This window comes from Abramis brama (genome assembly GCF_963993115.1).
Source record: "Abramis brama genome assembly, chromosome: 23".
Classification (NCBI taxonomy): Eukaryota; Metazoa; Chordata; class Actinopteri; order Cypriniformes; family Leuciscidae; genus Abramis; species Abramis brama.
In genome coordinates this window covers 25,794,777-25,813,783 of record NC_139985.1, presented here as the reverse complement: position 1 = coordinate 25,813,783, position 19,007 = coordinate 25,794,777, and the positions used below count along the sequence as shown (strand labels likewise).

At 39.0% G+C, this 19,007-nt stretch overlaps 1 long non-coding RNA gene across 2 annotated transcripts in view; it reads left to right on the top strand.

Annotated features, from left to right (window-relative positions):
- LOC311074646 overlaps positions 1-19,007 on the top strand; it is a 109,843-nt gene that overhangs the window by 74,035 nt on the left and 16,801 nt on the right. The window lies entirely within an intron of this gene.

Genomic DNA, 19,007 nt, shown 5'->3' with positions numbered 1-19,007 from the left:
GACAGTTGCAGGGAAAAGATCGGTTTCAGTTCACTCTTAGCCCCAGGTGAAAAGGCGTAGTCCTTTGCAATTGTGGTTATGTGGTTATAGACTGCATGAGGCTGTTTTTTCAACTCATAATAGTCATATCGGCCCGCCAAGGTGCAGATGCGAGGACGACATGGTTTAGAGCGAAGGAGTCACGGAGATATATATGTAAAACTGTGCCTTTTCTGCAGGAGAGCTGTGTTCGCCCACTTCAATCACAACAGAGAGGCTAATAAAATGAAACAGCCGAAGGCAGGAGTTTCTGGCTTTAATGGCTCGCCTTTCAAACTTGTTTTCGATGCACCGTGGCATGCCAGCATTTAACGTAAATGTCAAGTGGCTGGAAACAAGAGCTGACTAGAAAGGTGCCGTAGAGCGGCGCCAAACGAGAGCTTCGAGCAGAACAAAGCAAAGATCAGAACAAATTTGAAAGAAACAGGTGCCATGACATGGGTTGAGGCATCAGGGTATTAGCGCCTGAGTCAGTGCAAGTTGCGCATCGAGAGGGCGTTCCTGCACCGAGAAGAGACGTTTAACGTGGCTGAAAACAGACTAGGTTGGAAGCAGTCAAAAAGAGCACCGGCAGTGATTCCAGAGAACAGTGAGATCAGGGCGCGCTGTTTGACGGAGATAACATTTCAGCTTCCCAAGCTCCAAATATGGCTAAATGTCAGTGTTACTGCATGTCTTCTGCTTTTTATTCAAGCTCCCACCAAACTGCGTCAGATGAAAGCTTTTTTATTTCAAACGAAGCGAGAGAGGACTAAAATACACAAGAAACTTAGCGGGGAAGGAAATCGGAGGCGCTTCCCACTTTATGGATTTATTGAAATGTATCACCTCTCTCCTAAAGCCCTTCCAGCTCAGCCTCATATTCCTACACAACTTTCAGATACATATCTTCATAAACGTAATGGAGTACGGGGGCCGGGCCCTCGGTGGGGGTGGCGAGCTGGAGACATTATTCACATCTCACAGCAGGTGATTTTGTGTGTGCGTGGAGGAAGCGACCGATCGCGTGTCTCTCATGTAGATGAGTAGGGCTTCTGCAGGAGGGTTTTTGAAATGTTTCGTTTTTTTTTTACCCCCGCATATTTTTCATCCTTTTTCTAAACTATCAATTTACCACTCACTGGGTCCTCATTTGCTTTGTGTAATCAGACTGAAAGTTATATTAATTTAATTTAAGTCAGTGCGGATCAGCGTGGCGCTTCGCGGCCAGATGATTTTTCACGGGATTGAAGTCGGAAGGCTTTGAAAAACCAGCTGCCAGGCGCTAGTGTTGATCACAAAGGTATGATTTTGAGTCTATGCACACCTTCATGACTTGATTACTACTCCGAAATCTACGTTCGTGGACTTTCTAGTGAATTTTCGGATGCTGAACATCTTGAGAGCCATGAAATTTATAATCTGATTGAATGTGATTTGGCCGGATATCAATGCACAATTCATTCAGCAGCAAGGCTGATAGACTCATTTGCTATCTGCTAGATGATTAATATCTAAAAAGCTAAAATCAGAGATGCAAATGTGTAAAAAATCCGGCTAGATGCAGAATACATCCTTTCAATTGGAAATTGAAAAGCTTGATTTGGCCGGATAAATGAGTTCATTCACCGATCTCCTCAGCTACCCGCAGCGAGACTGCCAACGTTCATTTATGCCAATTTTACAATCACAAAAGGCGAGGAATTGCGTGGCCTTTTTAATAAGCCTGTAATTTCGGATAACATCTCTAATGGCTTCCGTGGCTCCGGGGGAAAAAAAAGCAGATGAATTAAAGGTTCATATTTGAGCACTTCACCACAACCATGTTTCCCACCATGAAGATTCCAGCAGAATAGCTCCGTCTGCCAGACAGAACTAATTGATGTACGCAGTTCACAATGCTCAATCCTCAAGCTGAATGTGTGACACTGTGAATACACTGGAACGCAGATCATTCCTAAATGGTTTTGTTCGAAATGTGACTTGCCTAGCAGTAAAAAGAGGACAAATCATTGTCTTTGTGCGTTTTCTTCCTAAACATTCTGGAATCATGGCCAGGCACCCTGATCCCACTCTTCCATCTTTCAGGATTTGCAGTCAGATGCTAAAGTGATGTTGCCATCAGCTACAAATGACTTGGAAGTTCTGTTTGACCGCAAACAGGATGCCTCCCATAATGCAGTACTGGCATTCATCCTCAGCTCCAGCAGTCATTAGCAAACTGTCAGCTGCATTCACAATGAGAAACACTTGCTGGACAATCTCAAACCACACACGCTTATACTCTGCAGTAGCATTCACAATCAATAGGGGAAAATTTTGAATAATATTTCTAAATAAATTTTATAATGAACTAACAACTTGCAACAAATTATAATTTATTTTCCTTTGGAGTATTGTTTTGACATAAGTGTCCACAATAAATACAAATACAAATAATTTTAAACTATAGTTTAAAGCACATGTGTCAAGTTCTTTTGTCATGTGGTGTAACCATCAAAAGTAATAGTATAGTTTCGTTAGATCCTGAGCACATGACTATAAATCTAATCCTTATTTTATTCTTTTTTGTTTAAATACATATCATGAATTAAGTGTTTGAGGAGTTGCACCATGACACTTTACACAACCTGAAAAATTTATTTTTAATTAATCTCATTAATGAATTATTTATTAATCAATTAATTATGCATCTGTTTGGTGGGATGTCTGTCTTTGTCAACCTCTTTTAAACGTAACCACACACAAATAAATCCAGGAAACTGATGATTACTTGTATAATCGAAGCTAACTGTCCTTCTAGATGACCTGCCTCATTTCCTCATTACTGCTTATGACAGATATCAGAGTTCAGTTTCTGTCGCATTGCTACGTGTGCTCCTGCCAACTGCCAACATATAATTGGTAAATGACAATGACAAGAGCCCAACCTTGTTCTGACAAGCAAATGACCTGAAATCTCAGCCCTTCTGTGATAATGAAATGCTCTGGCCAAACAAATGTACTGCAATAATAGCAATTTGCAACCTGCTTATTAATATTATGAAATTTAAGACCCTGTTGTTGATCAGTCCCCATTCATTATTACTAGGTTTGTTATGCAAATAACACAGGGACCAATTAAATTGTCTCATTTCCATGAAAATTCTTTCACATGCAGCTATAACGGGAGATTGCTGTGGACAAGGCTGAGTAAATACATAACCACTCCGACAGCTGTCAGAACAGATGAATATGCACTGCTAAAAAATAAGCCCTTGAGGAGGAAAGGGGAATTATAATGACTTAACAGAGAAGTCCAGTGAATGTCTTCTGTACAACATGGAAGCAATTCACGTGGCCTATAACTACTATGATCTATTGTGTGTGGTGATTTAGAAAACACCATTGGCTGTTAACTGATGAACAAAGCAGCTTAAATGACTTTCAGTAAGATGGTTTGCTGGTCTTAGCTCGTATGGCTGTAAACACTGTCACATTTAAACATTGGTCAGCGGACATAAACAGAAGCTCAACCGAACCTGCTTGATATGCGAGAACAAACCTCATTGGTTCTTGAGGAAGTTCAAATGTGCTGCGTAACACGAGAATGAACCTCATTGGTTCTTGCTGAAGCTCAAATGTGCTGCGTAACACGATAATTATCTTAATTGGTTCTTGCATGTCTAGGCGAACATGCTTAAGCTTCCGTTTACCAATTGATGCGTGAGTTGATGAATGTTTATATGTGAAGCATATAGCTGAAACCTGCTGAAAGAGATTTGAAGAAACGATTAATCATTTTTGACTATGCTAAGAGCATTATGTTCTAGAATATGTTCTTTACGAAAAACGTATTGTAGTTAAAGCGCAACACAAAGGTGAGTGCATTCTTGTTGTTATTTGTATTATTTGTTTTGGCTGTGGTGTGTGCATTAACGTGTGTGCACTTAAATTGACTTATTCTTTCTGTTGACACTGAAAATGATGCATGTGTTTTTCCAAGGGTTAAAGTCATTGGTTAATTTCTTGATTGCTGTTTTGACAGTTTCCTGGAGATTTTAGTCATATGCTAATTCTCTTTAATGTATTTGCACTGATTTGATCTGTTTTTCTGGGAAATTTATTTTTTATTTTATTTTCTTATCATTATTTTGTTTTAAGGAGATAACAATTGTGCTTATCAACCTCGATTGGTATGGCAATAAAATTCGATCACATTATTTTGCCAGTTAAAGTTTTGGGTTGGTTTTGGTGAGCTTTTTGGCTGGAAATCATCGACACAATCTGCAACACTGACTGCAGCTTTAAATAGTCTGAACTGCTTTCATCCATACTTTTCAGTAATGAATGAAGTATATGGAACATTCATCATATTTTATTTATAATAAATATTGTATTTATTTTTGCACTGAGCATTCTAAGATTGCCACAGCTCTGAGGATATATTCCTTAGGAGCCATTCACACCGAGTGTGTTTTTGTGTTGGAAAAAAGTGGAATGGGAAAGAAGCTCAAGGTATCAAGATACGTTTTATTTTTTAAAGTTGAACTTCTTTTAACTAGAGCGCTGTTTTGTTTTAATGTTGTGTCATGTGCAAGCTGCAAAAGACAAAAGCGCAATAGTCAAAGAAAGAAAAAAGCAGTGCAGTGGAATAGAAAACCGTGTTCTTTATGAACGTGCCATTAGTTTGTCTAAAACAGTGTGTGTCCAAAGAAATGTTGCATTTTCAAACAGCCTTTGCTCTGAAGTGCACCTATACTTTACAACACACACACACACACACACACACACACACACACACACACACACACACACACACACACACACACACACACACACACACACACACACACACACACACACACACACACACACACACGCTACTGTAGGCATGAATCCTCCATGAAAGCAACATTATCTCCTACCCCTTTGCTAAAAATGACACAGGACAAAATCACAGCCAACACATTTTGAATAATTATTTTATTGAGTTATCGAGGAAAACAAAAAGTCCTATACTAATATTTTTTATTGAAATTGCATAAAGGTCATGAACAAACTGGACTGAGACCTTAAAAAAAAAAGTAATATTAATAATAACACAAATGTACTCCTGATCACGTTGAAAGGCAGGGCTGTGGAAAAGGCACTTGTAATCGGAGTTGTGCATTATAGTCAGTGGGGCAGGACTCATTTGCTGAACAGCCCAGAAGAGGCCACCAGGGCTGATGGCAGAATAGCGGGCCATTTCGTCCAATCAACCAATTTCACACCTGGAGAGGAGCCCAATCTGTCAAGAGCTCTGTCTGGGACAGAACAGTCTCTACAAATAGCATTTAATACATCCACCCTTTAGATCAGAGGTGTTGTCCAGCACCCAGATCTTGTATTGTGTGAGGACTGAATAAACCTACATGACAAACACAATTATTAATTTATGAAACTGAAATTATTAAGTTGAGTAGTAAGAAATAAATAAAAACACGAGAAAGACGGCGAGAGTAAAATTAGTTAAACTGTGTTCCCCCATGTTTAGCTGTTTAGTTTTAAGTCAAGCTGTTCGACAAACTGAAAAAAACTGATACTTTTATTTACTTGGAATGACAGAGATTGTAATTTTCACTTACATAAATACATCTTGCAAGAGCACCTCCGAGTTGGTGGCAACATAAACTGTGAGTTTAAGAATGTAATGAGTTCATTTTTGATGCGATTTTATGTAAAGCAGAGGAACACATTTGCACAGAATCTAACCTGGAATGACAACTCGCATTTTAATTGGAGGTGTGAAGTGTGCGTGTGTGCTGTGAGTTGATTCGAATATGTAAAAAAGAACATATTCGCTTGCGCGAGGGCACACACACAGCGAGCTACATGCTCAGGCATATCTCAAGATGCTCCAACATAGATCAGTACAGGCACTTGAAATGAGAACCGCACAACACATGAACACCTGACTCCAAGCCGCCTTGTGGTCCAAATCAATTCTGGCATGTATGACAGAGATAAAGTCTCTGTAGAAAAGTGAGGAGATACAAATGACAAGTGACGAGCAAGCTTCTGTCTGGACATGACAGATGACAACGGCAAGAGACCTCCCTGACAGCTTCTCTCAAACACGTCAAAGATGGAAAATCCACTGAGGATAAGACGGCCGGACCCACGGATAGATTGAGTTGGCCTCTGACATTAAAGACAGAAGACAAGCACTAAAAAGGAATTAAAGAACAAAGAAAAAAAGGGGGTTGTGTTTGAAAAGTAAAGTCCTCTGACTGTATTTAGATTGTTCCTACTGATATTAAGTCATGTAAAGCATTCACAATGCTAGAAAGCACTCCAGATAGACTGCAGATAAATAGCATGATGTCATTAACAATGATGAGGAGGTACTAAAGGGAGTGATGCTATTAGGTATTTGTCAGAAGCATGACAGTCGCTCAGCTATTTTCAAAACCGTGTAGCTTTTTCTCTAACAAGCAACTTTTTTACATTGAGTAACAGCATTACATCACCATTTCCTGTACAGTAATACTGTCCTGATCGAGCAATCAGAGAAGTCTGATTCATTTTAGTGAATCCGTTCATTCAGAAAGCTTGGAATTTAAAACAACAACAACAAAATCACAGATTCATTTGAGTCCCTGCATATACATCAGCGATTTTTTACGGCGATACAAAAAAAGATATATTACACCAATTTAACAAAACAATATAATATTTAGTGTTTTTAAAATTCATGTTGTTTGAGAAAGTTTTCAATACAATTGTTTTCTACATTCATTGGTGGTGTTTAAAAGTATATAAAGGCAACCGATTTCTAAATTCATAGCAGAAATCCTGAATTCAAAAGTAAACTAAAGAACAGTTGAGTTGAAGTTCAGTCAGGCCACAAGCAAAACAATAAATGTTTCTCTATACTTTCCTCAATCTTTTCAAAACTCCCCACTATATTTCATTTGGCCTTTATGACTGATGCACAGAAGCCCCCACACAGTAGCTGTGATGGGCAAACACCAACACTCAGCAATGAGAGTTCCATCAGTTTTACTCATTTTATTTGGTGCTTTCTCAAAGCTTAAAAGGATTAAACTTTCAGCCCCTGGAATGGAGTGTGTGCACAGCGTTGTAAAGTGGCAATCTGTCTGAAGTAGTTTACTGGTGCATCTCCATGCGCTGTTTTCTATTCTGCTTGATGGAGTCTGGCAGAACACAGCAATTCAGCCCAAACTCTAAAAGGGCGATTATCTTTAATAGCTATATAAAGACAACAGCAAAATGGCTGTCCAACTCAGAAGGTTATCAGAGACCAGCAATGGTTTTACGCAGAGAGCAAAGTTCACATTTGAAATCTCTTAATCCTAATTTATTAGCATGTGCCTGTCAACATCATAGATTCAGTGTTTGTTATCAGTAAATTACTGGCTAACTTGACACAACTAGGCTATTGGTGAATGGGATTTTGGTGCACACCATAAAAACTTTTTTAAATGTATTTTTGCATAAAATGCAGATGTTGAGAGTATTGGTCTCCCCAGAGTTCAGGATAGGCCAGGCAATTTGTATGCAAATGCATAAAGCTGCAGCAGCTGAGAGCTTCAACATCAACATCTAGAGATGGTACTGTTATTCATGCATAGAGTTAAATATACAATAATTATGTAAACTGCCTTTTCAGCTTGCAAAATAATTTTTCTTTTGGATCAAGTAAATAATGCTGAAAATATAACCAGCTGTACGTTTCTAACAATTTACAACTTTGTATGGCATTGTATATTACATCTGTGGAATTATTGTATCTCAATACAACTTTTTATTTATTTATTATTATTATACACTTATATGTTTTATGATATTGCTGTTAAGGATCTGGCTCTTTATTATAAAATAAAAAGTACAAACAATTATACTTGTCAAGTGCAACATTCAAAAAAAATAAACATTTCATAAAAATTATTTTGCTGAAATTTCATTATATCTTTAAATATTAAACTTTGACAACGAAAATCAGCTCTTGAACACTGCTATCTGTAAACTTCAAAACTGGTTTTAGTTACTGTCTTGCTGAAACTGACTTTGAGGGAGAGGAGCTTCTTCAGTTGTCATCTAAAAATATGGCTGTTCCTGAGGGCACATGTGGGGTCTTTGTGGAGGCCATTAGTGAGGATTCAGATGAATTAGATTATGCTGGGAGGTCCCTGTGGTCGAAAGGATGTGCTGGTAGTGCTGTGGTCCTGGTGGGAAGGGGTGTTGGTTGTTTGGGAACGGAGGAGGTGCCTCATTCTGAAATGGCTGGGGTTTTGGAGTCATCACTTGCACAAGGAATGACATCATTTCCAGTTCATGTGCATGCTGAGCAGCCTGCATTTGTAGAAGGACCTCATTGTCATGATGAAGTACTTCCCCATCTTGTGGCCTCCATCCTACTTTTACGCTTCCTGCTGATTTTTGTCAAGTCTATGGAATTTATATAAATATATTTATTTAAAAAAGTGTAGTACAGGAATATATAAAAAAAGAAATATGACATTTACAACTTTCTCTGAATGCATCCCATGGAATGATTAATTTAGGGTACGCTTGACTTGTAATAAATTAATTTATGTACAAACAAATGGAAAACTATGAAGTACAACACATCCTTTTCTGACAGCCCAATACATCCTGTGGATGTTTCAGAGCAGACTGAGGAGTCTCTTGTGCTTGTGGAAGCAGATGCAGGAACAGCACTATCAGATCTTCCTGGTGGTGGGACTGCCTCATTGAGCAAGAGGTCAACTAGTGGAACAAGAATGCATTCAGGCATCAAATTAACATTTATAAATAAAACTTCTGTAACATTAGGACAATTTAAAATTGAAGATTATTTCAGGTGTATGCCTATTGGATTTGGCTTAAAGGGATACTTCACTTTAAAATGAAAATTCTGTCATCATTTACTCACCCTCAAGTTGTTTCAAACCTGTATGAATTTCTTTCTTCTGCTGAACACATAGGAAGATATTTTGAAGAATGTCAGTAACCAAACAGTTAACTGGAACCATTGACTTCCATAGTACTTTTTTTTCCTACTATGGAAGTCAATGGTTCCAGTTAACTGTTTGGTTACTGACATTCTTCAAAATATCAATCTTTCTGTGCAGCAGAAGAAAGAAATTCATATAGGTTTGAAACAACTTGAGGGTGAGTAAATGATGACAGAATTTTCATTTTAAAGTGAAGTATCCCTTTAAACAATTATGGTAGCACTGTTAATAACAATAATGTCACAGTTGTGTTTCTGTCTGAGTCTTGTTTTCATTAGTCACATGTCTTCCTTTGTTCTGTTTTCCCGCCACTCCTTGGTTTCCACTGTAACCTTCATTAGTTCATCTGTCACACCTGTTTCCTCATTAGTCTTGTCAGCTGTGTCTCGTTCCCTGATCTGTTCCCTATGTATTTAAGCCCTGTGTGTTACCTTATTCATTGTCTGATCTATGTCGTATTATGTGTGTGTGAGAACACTCTGCCCATCTTCTATGTACCAGTTTGATTTATATTGTGAGTAAAAGTTTGCATTGGAACTTTTGACTCTTCTTTGTCTCCTTCTGCCTACACCACACCGTGACAAATAATGAAATGTTTTAATTATTTATGCCCATTAAATGTTTATTACAATCTTGGAATACATCACTGGAAACTGGATACATCACATACATATTATGTGCATGTTGTTAATTTAAATTAAATGTCCACTTGCAAAAGAATAAACATTTGAATAGCTATAACACATTGAATAGTAATGACACATACATACATAGATACACACACGTATATATTACACTAATCATTTTCAGGAATGAGTGGTGCAGTTTTGCCAAAAGTACTTTTTTAAATAGTTTTTATTTTTGTTTTTATTTAGGATATTATGTCAGAAAGACGTAAGAAAAAGGAAAAAAAAAACTTCCATAGTTCCATAATAATGTGTGCAGTACAGAATTGAAATCACAAGGCAAAATCACTGTAATGTAATAATGAAAATTATTACATATTTGCTTTTCAGCCCAGTGTTTACTATAGTGTGATATCCTCTGTGACGCGGTTGATGCTAGCGTCATCCTCGGCATTTACTGACAAAACCCCCAAAAAAATGTTTTTTACTGACGAAAACCAGTCAGTATCTGGTGTGACCACCATTTGCCTCACGCAGTGCAACACATCTCCTTCGCATAGAGTTGATCAGGTTGTTGATTGTGGCCTGTGGAATGTTGGTCCACTCCTCTTCAATGGCTGTGCGAAGTTGCTGGATATTGACAAGACCTGGAACACGCTGTTGTATTCGTTGATCCAGAGCATCACAAACATGCTCAATGGGTGACATGTCCAGTGAGTATGCTGGCCATGCAAGAACTGGGATGTTTTCAGCTTCCAGGAATTGTGTACAGATCCTTGCAACATGGGGCCATGCATTATCATGCTGCAACATGAGGTGATGGTCGTGGATGAATGGCACAACAATGGGCCTCAGAATCTCGTCACGGTATCTCTGTGCATTCAAAATGCCATCAATACAATGCACCTGTGTTCACTGTCCATAACATACGCCTGCCCACCGCCACCGCCACCATGGGCCACTCTATCCACAATGTTGACATCAGCAAACCGCTCACCCACACGACACCATACACGCTGTCTGTCATCTGCCCTTTACAGTGAAAACTGGGATTAATCCGTGAAGAGAACACCTCTCCAAAGTGCCAGACGCCATCGAATGTGAGCATTTGCCCACTCAAGTCGGTTACGACGACAAACTGCAGTCAGGTCGAGATCCCAATGAGGACGATGAGCATGCAGATGAGCTTCCCTGAGACGGTTTCTGACAATTTGTGCAGAAATTCGGTTATGCAAACCGATTGTTGCAGCAGCTGTCCGGGTGGCTGGTCTCAGACGATCTTGGAGGTGAAGATGCTGGATGTGGAGGTCCTGGGCTAGTGTGGTTACACATGGTCTGCGGTTGTGAGGCCGGTTGGATGTACTGCCAAATTCTCTGAAATGCCTTTGGAGATGGCTTATGGTAGAGAAATGAACATTCAATTCACGGGCAACAGCTCTGGTGGACATTTCTGCAGTCAGCATGCCAGTTGCACGCTCCCTCAAAACTTGCGAAATCTGTGGCATTGTGCTGTGTGATAAAACTGCACATTTTAGAGTGGCCTTTTATTGTGGCCAGCCTAAGGCACACCTGTGCAATAATCATGCTGTCTAATCAGCATCTTGATATGCCACATCTGTGAGGTGGATGGATTATCTCGGCAAAGGAGAAGTGCTCACTAACACAGATTTAGACAGATTTGTGAACAATATTTGAGAGAAATAGGCCTTTTGTGTACATAGAAAAAGTCTTAGATCTTTGATTTCAGCTCATGAAAAATGGGGGCAAAAACAAAAGTGTTGCATTTATAGTTTTGTTCAGTGTATATATATATATATATATATATATATATGTATGTATATATATATATATATATATATATATATATATATATATATATATATACAGTGAGGAAAATAAGTATTTGAACACCCTGTTATTTTGCAAGTTCTCCCACTTAAAAATCATGGAGGGGGCTGAAATTGTCATCGTAGGTGCATGTCCACTGTGAGAGACATAATCTAAAAAAAAAAATCCAGAAATCACAATGTATGATTTTATAACTATTTATTTGTATGATACAGCTGCAAATAAGTATTTGAACACCTGAGAAAATCAATGTTAATATTTGGTACAGTAGCCTTTGTTTGCAATTACAGAGGTCAAACGTTTCCTGTAGTTTTTCACCAGGTTTGCACACACTGCAGGAGGGATTTTGGCCCACTCCTCCACACAGATCTTCTCTAGATCAGTCAGGTTTCTGGGCTGTCGCTGAGAAACACGGAGTTTGAGCTCCCTCCAAAGATTCTCTATTGGGTTTAGGTCTTGAGACTGGCTAGGCCACGCCAGAACCTTGATATGCTTCTTACAGAGCCACTCCTTGGTTATCCTGGTTGTGTGCTTCGGGTCATTGTCATGTTGGAAGACCCAGCCTCGACCCATCTTCAATGCTCTAACTGAGGGAAGGAGGTTGTTCCCCAAAATCTCGCAATACATGGCCCCGGTCATCCTCTCCTTAATACAGTGCAGTCGCCCTGTCCCATGTGCAGAAAAACACCCCCAAAGCATGATGCTACCATCCCCATGCTTCACAGTAGGGATGGTGTTCTTGGGATGGTACTCATCATTCTTCTTCCTCCAAACACGTTTAGTGGAATTATGACCAAAAAGTTCTATTTTGGTCTCATCTGACCACATGACTTTCTCCCATGACTCCTCTGGATCATCCAAATGGTCATTGGCAAACTTAAGACGGGCCTTGACATGTGCTGGTTTAAGCAGGGGAACCTTCCGTGCCATGCATGATTTCAAACCATGACGTCTTAGTGTATTACCAACAGTAACCTTGGAAACGGTGGTCCCAGCTCTTTTCAGGTCATTGACCAGCTCCTCCCATGTAGTTCTGGGCTGATTTCTCACCTTTCTTAGGATCATTGAGATGAGGTGAGGTGAGATCTTGCATGGAGCCCCAGTCCGAGGGAGATTGACAGTCATGTTTAGCTTCTTCCATTTTCTAATGATTGCTCCAACAGTGGACCTTTTTTCACCAAGCTGCTTGGCAATTTCCCCGTAGCCCTTTCCAGCCTTGTGGAGGTGTACAATTTTGTCTCTAGTGTCTTTGGACAGCTCTTTGGTCTTGGCCATGTTAGTAGTTGGATTCTTACTGATTGTATGGGGTGGACAGGTGTCTTTATGCAGCTAACGACCTCAAACAGGTGCATCTAATTTAGGATAATAAATGGAGTGGAGGTGGACATTTTAAAGGCAGACTAACAGGTCTTTTAGGGTCAGAATTCTAGCTGATAGACAGGTGTTCAAATACTTATTTGCAGCTGTATCATACAAATAAATAGTTAAAAAATCATATATTGTGATTTCTGTTTTTTTTTTTTTTTTTAGATTATGTCTCTCACAGTGGACATGCACCTACGATGACAATTTCAGACCCCTCCATGATTTCCAAGTGGGAGAACTTGCAAAATAGCAGGGTGTTCAAATACTTATTTTCCTCACTGTATATATATATATATATATATATATATATATGATAATTATTATTATAATTCTTTCTTTTTTTTTGCACGAACAGCACATCCACAACAAGTTTCAGCAACAGCATCTGACGTGATAACGTTGTACATGGCGTGAGAGAACGTGACATAAGTTGAAAAGTTAGCAAATCCAGTCAGAGCGGTCAGACTGAATCAGATTTCTAGAAATGAAAGTTGAATTGGATTTCAAACCATATATGAATGTAGCATGAAACTGATTTGTAAAAAGGGATTTTAAGGGATTTTTTGCCGTTCACACCTGCCAAAAATCGGATTTGAACTGACAGTCTGAACGTAGCCTATATGAGCTAAACTATAAAAAAGCCTTGTAAATTTAATAATACATTTAATTTTTTACTTTGTAAATTTACGTATTCCTTTATGAGCAAATATTTGGGTAATACTTTATTTCGATAGTCCACTTTAGACTTTTTACTAACTAAACAACTTTGCATCTGCATGTCAACTAGCAGTCATTAGAGTAACAGTAGACTGTCTGATTAATATCACTTTATTTTGATGCTCCCTGTGACGATCTGGTGTGTGACTCTAACCCTAACCCTAACAGACTACTAATACTCTAATGAGAGTTAGTTGACATGTAGTTGCAAACTTACTTATAGTTAACAGAATGTCTAAAGTGTACTATCGAAATAAAGTGTAACAAATATTTGTCTGTAAGACCCCCCCATCATACAAATAAATAGTTAAAAAATCATACTTTGTGATTTCTGGATTTTTTTTTTTAGATTATGTCTCTCACAGTGGACATGCACCTACGATGACAATTTCAGACCCCTCCATGATTTCCAAGTGGGAGAACTTGCAAAATAGCAGGGTGTTCAAATACTTATTTTCCTCACTGTATATATATATATATATATATATATATATATATATATATATATATATATGATAATTATTATTATAATTCTTTTTTTTTTTTTGCACGAACAGCACATCCACAACAAGTTTCAGCAACAGCATCTGACGTGATAACGTTGTACATGGCGTGAGAGAACGTGACATAAGTTGAAAAGTTAGCAAATCCAGTCAGAGCGGTCAGACTGAATCAGATTTCTAGAAATGAAAGTTGAATTGGATTTCAAACCATATATGAATGTAGCATGAAACTGATTTGTAAAAAGGGATTTTAAGGGATTTTTTGCCGTTCACACCTGCCAAAAATCGGAGGTTCGAATATTTGGGTAATACTTTATTTCGATAGTCCACTTTAGACTTTTTACTAACTAAACAACTTTGCATCTGCATGTCAACTAGCAGTCATTAGAGTAACAGTAGACTGTCTGATTAATATCACTTTATTTTGATGCTCCCTGTGACGATCTGGTGTGTGACTCTAACCCTAACCCTAACAGACTACTAATACTCTAATGAGAGTTAGTTGACATGTAGTTGCAAACTTACTTATAGTTAACAGAATGTCTAAAGTGTACTATCGAAATAAAGTGTAACAAATATTTGTCTGTAAGACACCCCCCATCATACAAATAAATAGTTAAAAAATCATATATTGTGATTTCTGTTTTTTTTTTTTTTTTTTAGATTATGTCTCTCACAGTGGACATGCACCTACGATGACAATTTCAGACCCCTCCATGATTTCCAAGTGGGAGAACTTGCAAAATAGCAGGGTGTTCAAATACTTATTTTCCTCACTGTATATATATATATATATATATATATATATATATATATAGCCTATATGATAATTATTATTATAATTCAAATATTCCTCCGATTTTTGGCAGGTGTGAACGGCAAAAAATCCCTTAAAATCCTTTTTTACAAATCAGTTTCATGCTACATTCATATATGGTTTGAAATCCAATTCAACTTTCATTTCTAGAAATCTGATTCAGTCTGACCGCTCTGACTGGATTTGCTAACTTTTCAACTTATGTCACGTTCTCTCACGCCATGTACAACGTTATCACGTCAGATGCTGTTGCTGAAACTTGTTGTGGATGTGCTGTTCATGCAAAAAAAAAAAAAGAATTATAATAATAATTATCATATATATATATATATATATATATATATACAGTGAGGAAAATAAGTATTATAATAAAAAAGATTAGCAATGTTAAAAATGTATATCACTTATCCCCACTCCTCAGATGCTACCACTAGAAAGGGGTCCAATTTATATGGAGCCATGGCACCAGGTGGTTTGGTTTCGAGAGGCCTTCAATGTATGTGCAAAAAGTATAATAATCTCCCTGTGTCAGCTGCCATTTTGATTCCAAGAGCATCAAATAGATGACTGCAGTCCAGCTTAATGGGCATAATGCTCCAGCGCTTTGCAAATTCATGAAACTCCATCCCAGGAAAAAATGCAATAGACTCTTGGGACACTGCTGGAAAAGAGGCACATTTTTTCTTTTTATTGCTGTTGCGCTCAGTGCAAAGATGGAGGTCAATGGAAGTGAATATAGCAGATTCACTTTGCATGCTGATTTAGGTGGCTCCCCCGCCACGGGGCCTTAACGGTGCCTTCCCCATAAAAGATTTCAATTTGTGGAGTGAGAGACGCCAGGGGCCTAAAATAATCATGCTTGTTCCGAAGCCCTTAAGCTCATGTTATGACGAAGGCAAACTGTCAACTGCTAAATAGAAAAACATTATAGTCTTTCTTTTTGGAAAATGCACTTGTCATTTCATATAGGGGACACACGTATCTCCCAGCCGGCCACAAAACACTATCTGTCACTTTCGCTTTGCTAGCACATATCTCTTAAAGTATAGAGAAATAAGGCGCTATATTGGCTGCTATTCGGGTCATGGCTCGATGCCGGCAGGGATTCTGTTCAACCCCTCCAAACTCGTTTTTTTTTTTTTTTTTCACGGGAGCATGGAGGTTTGAGCACAATCCGTGATTACAAGGATTAGATTGGTTTAAAACAAAGGGTGCCCAAACACTTTACTCTGAAGGGCAACATTCATGCAATTTCAAATCTCACTGGAACGTGGGGGGACGGAGGGCTTTGAAATAGTGTGCTTGAAAGGGGCATGGTGCACGAGGGGGCGCTGGCAGGGGGGGCGAGGGGAGACCTGGCGCGGATGCTGTAGCGATTTCACCGTGAGCACAGCCAAGTCAACTGTGAATAATGTCATTTGGAAGTCCGCGGTGACGCAGTGTTCTGGAGAGCTGCCGAGAGCCCTGCTCTGCGAGCCCCAGATGAACTTTCGAAAACTCACTAAAGTCAACGATGCATTTCAGCTCTTAATTAAAGGAAAGCACACACTTCTAATTAGTCTAATTCTGGGTACTAATTTGAGGGGTCATTAAGGCGCAGGAAACTAATCTCTATCAAAACCTGGCAAAGCCGTTTAGAGCGACTGGTTACGCGCACTAGAGCTGAATGCTTATAAGGACTCTGAGCCAACTAAAGGCCTGGATTACCACTCTGACAGATAGTGATACAGCAACCTGGTATCACCACCAGGCACAGATGAGCATTTGGCCCAGGCTGCCATGAATTTTTATACCTACGTCTTAACACAAGCTTTTCTGAGAAACCAAATTTAAATGTTCAAAATTCGGTTAGATAAGCTATTTATTTTAGAACTAGAAGACGCCCTCCTGGAGAATCCTATGGGGTTAAAGTCAACATGAAATCAAAAACTGACCCTATCTACACACATAATACACATTTCTCATCTCACGATTCATCAGTGCCTTTGCCCCCCCCATTGATGAAAAAATTCTCATCAATCTTTCATAAAAATGGAATCGCGTTGCGGTGGGGCAGGGTGAAATCATCACCACTTTCTAGATATCTGACTCAGGACCACTAAATGCCCACTTTTCAAGATTCAATCAATTCCCTTTTGGATGACCCTTTATTTGTTCTTGTAGAACATCCTATTTCATTTGGAAAAACATCACATTACAGAAGTAAAATGGGTTCAGAATGCCATACCATGTTGACATTAAGTGCCTTGCTCAAGGGCACAATGATGTTTTTATTTTTTTATTTTTTATTTTTTATTTTTATGGTATTATGCCAGCAGTCTTTCGATTACTAGCCCTGAGCTTTAACCATTTTGCCAAACTAACCCATAGTGGTATTTCTGTTTGATGTTCACTTTCTTACTGCAGTTCAGTCGGCAATACAGAAATCAGAATGAAGCTATTATGATGTCTTGTAGGTGTTATCTCCTAACCATTAACTCCTAACAGCTAAAACTCCTAACAGCTAAAATTCCCCAAGCTAAAATCTGCTTTCCCAGCTGTCACGGCATAGACTGGTGCATTAGAACCACATGGCTGTCAGAAAAATCCCTGACGCTGTGAAGATAAGAGCCAAACCAAACACGTCTGGTATTCAGAAGGGCAAAATCCCCATCAGAATGAGTGTCCAGCTATTGGTTGCGCCTCAAGCCCATCTCTCCACTGCAAGCCCTTTTGTAATCACCATCATTAGCGGAGCTCACCTGTTACGTTCCCCATGCCAACCTTGATTAAGACACAGCGAGTGGCTGAAAGCGGATGTATGCGCCAGGATGTAGGGGCTATTCATAACAAATGGGGAGACTTGGACAGAGTCGTGGTCATCCAGCATCTCTAACAGACGGGAAGAGATGGACCGGCTTTGTGTTCTGTAGAGTGAGAATTGGGGATGATCCATCACGTCCAGCTGAGCCAATGGAACATGAAAACCAAACCAAAAATGGACAGTTTTGAACATTTTTGGGAAGGTAATGACTACCTGCAGCTGCCACCATCATTTTAAATTAAAATAAATAGTTATATTGGCTTGTTGCTTAATTAGAAATTTCAGAAATAGCTTTTGTTAGTATGTACAGTATGTATGTATGTAATGCAAGCAACTATTCTGAGCTGTGATGTCAAAGGCGGTAGAGATCACATTTATAAAGGTTTGAAATCCAGTCATTTTAATAGGAATCTGGCTGATTGAGGGTGAAAATATACAGTATGGCTACTTTTGAAAAAGGCTGTCAACGGAAAAAGATGATTTTTGTAGAGTCTCGTGTGAGGACAAAAAGTTCCCCATGCAGATTTCGCTCGTGTTCAAGTTGGTCACTCAGATTTGTCATGTTAACAGAAAGCTGCTTAGTTTGAAAGTTCCTTCTGTATGAATGGTGCGTCATGCTTCGCTAAATACTAAGTGGACAATGGACGTTTTTTGCTCACAAAATTTTGCTAATACTCCAAAAACTTGCCACTGATAATGTATCTGTAATACAATAATGAAACATTTGCTATTTGTTGTTCCCCCAATATAGGCTACTTTTGAAAGGCCGCCAATGGTGAATTATGTTTTTTGCCATAAAAATGGTGTAGTTACGGCATCTACCAGCAGGGGCTAAGTGGCTGACGCTAAATAGCCAAATATTGCCCCCTCTGAATGTAAGCCAGAACAGACTGTCACCTCTCCTTTTTTTAGTATGATAAAGTAATTAGAGAATTTGAGAAAACAGGGGCCTTTTGCTCTGCATGGTGACAGAAGGACCATGACCATGATAATGAGTTTTTGCATTATTAGGCAGTAATGAATGGGACACACTGATTCGCCTCCGTGTTAGCCTCAGGCATAACAGCTGGATCTGTCAGTCACACCGATGGGGAGTCAATCGAGGCTTGTAACCTCAAAAATTCCCTTTTTTTTGTCTTTTTGCTGCAATCGGGGAAGCCACTGTAGTTCTTTTTTCCTATATCATAAATGACTTGTGCCTTAGACGAAACGCAATAAACGCTGTCATGCGTTCGGGCGGTTGGTGTTTGGGAACACAGTCACGTGAGACAGTTCTGAGAGGTTATTATACGAAATCATTTTAAT